The sequence below is a fragment of the Amblyomma maculatum genome, chromosome 3 (assembly GCF_055883805.1).
Source record: "Amblyomma maculatum isolate TAMU_Amacu chromosome 3, ASM5588380v1, whole genome shotgun sequence".
In the NCBI taxonomy this organism is placed as follows: Eukaryota; Metazoa; Arthropoda; class Arachnida; order Ixodida; family Ixodidae; genus Amblyomma; species Amblyomma maculatum.
In genome coordinates, this window is record NC_139346.1 from 12,186,370 (window position 1) to 12,193,879 (window position 7,510).

Genomic DNA, 7,510 nt, shown 5'->3' on the forward strand with positions numbered 1-7,510 from the left:
CGAGTACGCTGTTGCCAAGTTGGCCCTTAAGAGATGCGACGCCACGGGCCGCGCCGGCTCACTGGCTATCACGGAGTCTCCTCTTACGTCATAGTGTGCGTCACTCAACTCCAACTACGTAGTTGGAGGCCACAGTTTGAATTCGACCTGCGGGAACAAGAAAAAACCTCAACTTCTTATGGCAATATCTCAGCAATTATTCCATTTTTTGCTGCCGGATATGCGGCGACAGTGTCACCAAATGTAGTTTATTAGATTTTCATACCATCTTTGGCTGTCTTTAGTGTCCCTTTAAGTTGTGAGAACTCCCGTGTACATAGGAGATGACCGCGATCTTGCCCTTATCTCTGATTCTTTTTTCTTTTGCTTTCAACAAGGCCTCAGCCACTGAGGTTATGAGGGATAGCGGGTATCCAGCCGGTAGTAATCGGCTCGTTTGGGTTAAAAAGTTGTTTTCCAGTTTGTGGTTGCAGGCGTTTTTGAATGAATTTTCAAAACATGAATTGATGATACTGCGCTTAACTGAGTCAAAAGGAAGAAGTGATTTGTTGGTTCGAGGCTCAAAGGCCCAGCACACGTGACTGGGGTTAAAATAAATTCCCACTTCTAAAAACCGTATGAAGCCATTAGTAGGAAGTTCATGAGTGGCAATCAATGGGCTCAGAGTGCTTGCAAAATCGCTAAGAACTTTGGAAGTTTCGGAAGAGAAGACGTCCTGTTCACACTGTAACAACACAAGATAATCATCCACAGATCTAAAGATTTGTTTCACATTGCTTCCCTGAATGGACCTGAGTAGCGCTCTATCTTTCATGGCCAAGTAAAGATCACTGAGGATGGGTGCAATGGATGAACCAATACAGATGCCATTCTTCTGAATGAAAAGTGAACCGTTCCATTCCGCGAAGGTGGATCTCAGGTATGTTGACAGTAGCTCAAGGAAGCCGGCAGTTGAGACACAACTCGCATACTGAAATTTTACAGCTCCATGCTGGTCGATACAATCCTTAATGCAATTAACTAAGTCGTCATGGGGGATGGAATAATATAAGTCCTTTATGTCAATAGAACATCCTGTCAATGTCAATTCGGAGTTAGCTTTTAGAAAGTCAACCACAGGTCCTGCATTTTTTACCGAAAATGGGTCGTCAACAGTTAGTAGCTTGAGTTGTCTCTGTAAAAAAGATGCAACAGACTTCTACCAGGTCTCCGTCTCTGAAACTATTACTCGAAACGGACGATCCACCTTATGGGTTTTTACCGGGAAAAACATCTCCAAGCTCAGGTGTTTGCTGCTTTCAGTCGCACTACACAGCTTTCCTAGGTTCAAATGTTCACACAGTTTCTTAGCTCTGTTTTTTACCTTCTTTAAGGACACATTGCTATACTCATCGAAGGAAGTACCGATGGCTTCAAGGGCTTTTTCCATGTACAGTCTTTTTGGCAAAACCGCAAAGCCCCCTTCCTTGTCCGCAGGGAGGATGCACAGCTGATTTTCTTTGAGTAGGTGACAGTCTTCCCCACAGGCACCGTCTTGCTAGCCGTCCTTCGAAGGTTCAACACGTCCACTCCTTCAGAGACGCAGCGATCCTCCTCAGTTCTCGGCGCCAGTCTGGAAACTTGTCTAGCAGATCGCTTTCGCTCCACTGCGAAGTTGGGACCGCGAGCTAGAACGTCGTGGACCTCGTTGGGAATTATGGCACCGTCTAGAAGATGTACTTGGTTTCTGCTCGAAGGTGGCTTTCTCGGCATAAGCGTTCGAAGTCGAGTAAGCATGAGCTGCCAAAGAGATTCAGTGGTCCTGTCTAAGAGTCGGAAGAAATGCCGGCATAACTCACTCATTTGTGTCCTTAAAGAAGGTAAAAAACAGAGCTAAGAAACTGTGTGAACATTTGAACCTAGGAAAGCTGTGTAGTGCGATTGAAAGCAGCAAACACCTGAGCTTGGAGATGTTTTTCTCGGTAAAAACCCATAAGGTGGATCGTCCGTTTCGAGTAATAGTTTCAGAGACGGAGACCTGGCCGAAGTCTGTTGCATCTTTTTTACAGAGACAACTCAAGCTACTAACTGTTGACGACCCATTTTTGGTAAAAAATGCAGGACCTGTGGTTGACTTTCTAAAAGCTAACTCCGAATTGACATTGACAGGATGTTCTATTGACGTAAAGGACTTATATTATTCCATCCCCCATGAAGACTTAGTTAATTGCATTAAGGATTGTATCGACCAGCATGGAGCTGTAAAATTTCAGTATGCGAGTTGTGTCTCAACTGCCGGCTTCCTTGAGCTACTGTCAACGTACCTGAGATCCACCTTCGCGGAATGGAACGGTTCACTTTTCATTCAGAAGAATGGCATCTGTATTGGTTCATCCATTGCACCCATCCTCAGTGATCTTTACTTGGCCATGAAAGACAGAGCGCTACTCAGGTCCATTAAGGGAAGCAATGTGAAACAAATCTTTAGATTTGTGGATGATTATCTTGTGTTGTTACAGTGTGAACAGGACGTCTTCTCTTCCGAAACTTCCAAGTCAGTTCAGTTCAGGCTTTCAGTCGTGTCCGACTCTTCGTGACCCTATGGACCATGTCACGCCACGCTTTCCGGTCTCTCACTATCTTCTTAACATCACATAATTTCATCTGCAGTGCCTCGAGGATGCCATCTAACCATCGCGTTCGCTGCCTACCCCTTCTCCGGCGACCCTCAACCTTTCTCAACATCAAATCTTTCTCCAGCAACTCCTCTCTTCTCATCAGATGACCAAAGTAGCTGAGCTTTAACTTTAGAATTTGACCCTCCAATGAGCAGTCAGGGTTTATGGTCGACAATATCGACTGATTTGATCTTCTGGCAGTCTAAGGAACTCTCAAGAGTCTTCGCCAGCACCACAATTCAAACGCGTCAATTCTTCGGCGGTCAGCCTTTTTCACAGTCCAACTCTCGCATCCATACATCACAACAGGAAAGACCATAGCACGAGTTATACGGATCTTGGTTGGCAGACTAACGTCCCTGCTCTTTACTAGGCGGTCAAGGCTAACCATTGCTCTCTTTCCCAGAAGCAGGCATATCCTAATTTTATGGCTGCAGTCTCCTTCCGAGGTAATCTTGGAGCCCAAGAACAGAAAATCTGTCACAGCTTCCACTTCTTGTCCATTGATGCTCCAGGACTTGATAGGGCAAGACGCCATGATCTTTGTCTTTTTAATGTTCAGTTTAAGCCCAAACTTCTCACTCTCTTCTTGTACGCGCATCAGAAGTCTCTTGAGTTCCACTTCACTTTCTGCCATTAAAGTGGTATCATCCGCATATCTAAGGTTGTTGATACGTTTTCCAGCAATCTTCACTCCAGCTGAAGACTCGTCCAGACCGGCCTTCCTCATGATGCACTCTGCATATAGGTTAAATAGGCAGGGCGACAGTATGCAGCCTTGCCTCACCCCTTTCTCAATCGGAAACCAATCAGTAAGACCATGCCCAGTTCTGACTGTGGCCTCTTGCCCTTCATACAGGTTCCTGAGGAGACAGATGAGGTGAATTGGAACTCCCATCTCTTGGAGAGCTTGCCACAATCTGCTGTGATCTACGCAGTCAAACGCTTTCGCATAATCAATAAAGCAGAAGTAAATGGGTTTCTGGAACTCTCTTGCTTTTTCCATGATCCAGCGAAGGTTGCCAATTTGGTCTCTAGTTCCTCTGCCCTTGCGAAACCCAGCTTGCATGTCCGGAAGCTCTCGATTCACATACTGCTGCAGCCTACCTTGGAGGATTTTCAACATCACCTTTCTAGCATGCGAAATAAGCGCGATCGTACGGTAGTTGGAACAATCATTGGCACTGCCTTTCTTTGGAATGGGGATGTAAACTGACCTCCTCCAATCCTGTGGCCACTGCAGGGTTGTCCAAATCTTCTGACATAATGTATGCAGAGTTATGTGATATACCTCCTTACAACATCGGACTTTCCGGTCGCTTCCCGACACTTCCACAACTGAGCGTCCTTTTGGCTTTAGCCCAGCCGCCTCATTCGTCCTGGAGCTATTAGGAATCGCCCTTTGTTCATCCCCAGTAACATGCGGGACGTGTTCCAACCTGGGGGGCTCATCTTCCGGCGCCATATCAATAATGGTATTGTGACTGGCCAAAACTTCCAAAGTTCTGAGCAATTTTGCAAGCACTCTGAGCCCATTGATTGTCACTCATGAACTTCCTACTAATGGCTTCATACGGTTTTTAGAGTTGGGAATTTATTTAACCCCAGTCACGTGTGCTGGGCCTTTGAGCCTCGAACCAACAAATCACTTCTTCCTTTTGACCCAGCACACTCAAAGTTAGTTAAGCGCAGTATCATCAATTCATGTTTTGACAATTCATTCAAAAAATCCTGCAACCACAAACTGGAAAACAGCTTTTTAACCCAAACGAGCCGATTACTACAGGCTGGATACCCGCTATCCCTCATAACCTCAGTGGCTGAGGCCTTGCTGAAAGCAAAAGAAAAAAGAATCAGAGATAAGGGCAAGAACGCGGTCATCCCCTATGTGCACGGGATTTCCCACAACTTAAGGAAAATAGGAAAAAGAGGAGGAATAGACGTTTTATTTTCAGCCCCGGATCGCTTGTCCAGCCTCTGCAAGCGCGTTAATCAGATGGGTCGTAGTCAATCAGGATGCACACTTAATCATCGCGACCAGTTCGTTTCCTGTGCTCAGGGTGTTCTATATTCCATCCCCTTGTTTTGCGGCCATGCATATGTAGGCCAAACCGGCAGATGCCTCAACAAGAGATTGTCTGAGCACAATCACAATGTTACGCAACGAATCTCGGGCCATCTGGGCATTCATTGCCGAGATTGCAAATGCCCCCCTGAGTTGGGCAACACGAGCGTGATAAGCAGGTGTGGTGACAAAACCACGCGAGAGATTATTGAAGCTTTAAACATTGCGCATATTAAAGAACATTGTGTCAGCACCCCCTCCATAGCCCTTGTAGATAAAGAATTGCAGTTCTTATCGAGAGCTGGATGATCTGTGTTTACCTGTATGTTTTCTGATGGCGATGACTGTTCCAACCAGGTTGTTGTTGTATCCCTTGACGCTAGTGTATATTTACCGACGTGTCTGAAATAAACCTTGAGTTGTAAGTGTGTGTGTCTCGTCCTCCCTTTTTGTCCGTGTTTAGCTTGCGCTGTTTGCCCCTTGCCTTTGAGATAGTAAACGTGCAGAGTGGGTGAGTGAAATAACTAAATTCACTGACATTTGTGGAAATCATGAAGAAGAAATGGGCATGGGCAGGACATGTATAGCGAAGGGTAACCGATGGTCGCTGAGGGTAACAAACTGGATTCCAAGGGAAGGAAAACGTAGCAGAGAACGGCAGAGACTTAGGTGGCGGATGAGGTGAAGACGTTCGCAGGGGTTAAATGGATACAGCTAGCACAGGACCGGGTTAATTGGAGGAATATGGGAGAGGCCTTCACCCTGCCGTGGTAAGTCAAGCTGAGGATGGTGGTGATGATGACTACTGTCACAGTAATGATATTATTAAAAATTGAGAAATATTGTTTTTTAATGTCGAGGAATGAAAGGAGACGGTTAAGCGAAAAGTAAGGATAAACTATACTTTGAAGACTTTTATACTGGCCAGCATTGAAATTGGAATCCGTTCAGGATTCTCGGTTTAGGCAGCACTTTACGTAGTGACTTAGGCAAAGGTCGTTGTGGGTTAGCATGTTAACAGACCACCAAAAGAACCCATTATGGAGCGTAGGACTTACTAATATTTGTTATAAATGTGTACTAGTGGCACAGTAATGATATTGATACGTGGCAAGGTTAGTCCACGAAGGTTAGTCCAGGATGACATAGCACACAAAGCACAGAAGCACAGCAGCATCAACCTTCTTCTAGCACCAAACGTTGCTACCACTTTGTTTTCTTCTGTGTCACTGTTGCTGATCGTTGTCTTCTTCAACGTCCACGAGGCAGGGCATATACGTCACATTAAAGCACAATCCCGGTGCGCACTAGGACGAACTACGGAAGAAGTAGTACGGCTTCATTCTGGCGACATGGACAATTATCGGTGTGTGACATAGAGGACAGTCGCGGCGGACGTACAGGGGCGACCTCGTATGTCACAGGAGTGACTGGCCGTAAAACACAGTAGGGTCCTGCGTAGCGTGGCAAGAGCTTCTCACACAGCCCAACTTTACGAGCTTGAGTCCAGAGCAAGACGAGAAAGCCCGGAGAGTAGTGGACATCCCGGTGGCGAGAATCATGGCGCCGTTTTTGAGAATTTTGGGAGGATGCCAGTCGGCGGCGAGCAATAACACAGGCGGCGTCAGCTTGGGAGAAGGCACCGCGAACGTAGCAACTGGCGTTAGCGGTGGGAGGCAGTACTCTGTCAAACGGAAGGGGAGGATCGCGGCCGTATAGAGAATAAAACGGTGAGTAGGCCATTGTGTCGCGACGAGAGGAATTCTACGCGAAAGTTACAAACGGCAAAGTAATATCCCAGTCACGGTGATCATCCGAGCCACACAGACAGCATGTCCGTGAGCGTGCGGTTGAGACGTTCTGTTAGGCTGTTCGTTTGTGGATGGTAAGCGGTGGTAAAATAGTGCCTCATGGAGCAGTACCGAAGAATTTCGTCGACTACTCGAATAAGAAAGCAACGGCCACGGACAGTGAGCAGCTGGCGTGGAGCACCATGGAGCAGGATGATGTCGTGGAGAAGAAACGCTGCCACGTCAGTTGCACAGCTGGTGGGTATCGCTAGGGTGACAGCGTAGCGCGTAATATAATCTGTGCCAATCGCAATCCATTTATTCCCCGACGCAGAAAGCAGGAAAGGCCCGAAGAGGTCAAGGCCAACTCGGTAAAACGGTTCTACTTGGATGTAGATCGGCTCCAGGGATCCAGCAGGCATAACTTAAGGTTTTTTCCGTCGCTGACACTGATCACAAGAAGCCACGTAACGACGAACATAGCGATAGACGCTTGGCCAAAAGAAGCGGCGGCGGACGCTATCGTACGTAGAGATACGCCAAGATGACCCGCAGTGGGTGCGTCGTGCAGCTCTTGAGGAACGGTGGTACGCAGGTGTTCGGGAACTACGAGCAGAAGCTCGGCGCCATCTGGTAGCATATTCCGTCGGTATAAGGTGCCGTTGTGGAGCACAAACAGAGCAAGGGTAGCATCACGGTGATCAGTGCTGAGGCGATTGATAATGCTGCAAAGCTTGGGATCTAAGCACTGCTCGTGGCGAATGTTTGAAGGGTTAGAGTTGGCCAATACATATGTGTCATCGTCGCACTCGCTCGCCGGTGGCGGATTTACCGGGTTGCGGGACAAGCAATCGGCGTCAGCGTGCAGCCGGCCAGACCTGTGGACGTCAGAAAAAGTGTATTCCTGAAGGCGGAGGGCCCAACTGACCAGGCGACCAGTAGGGTCCTTCAGCTTAGAACGCCAGCATAAGGCATGGTGGTCGGTGATGACGGAGAAC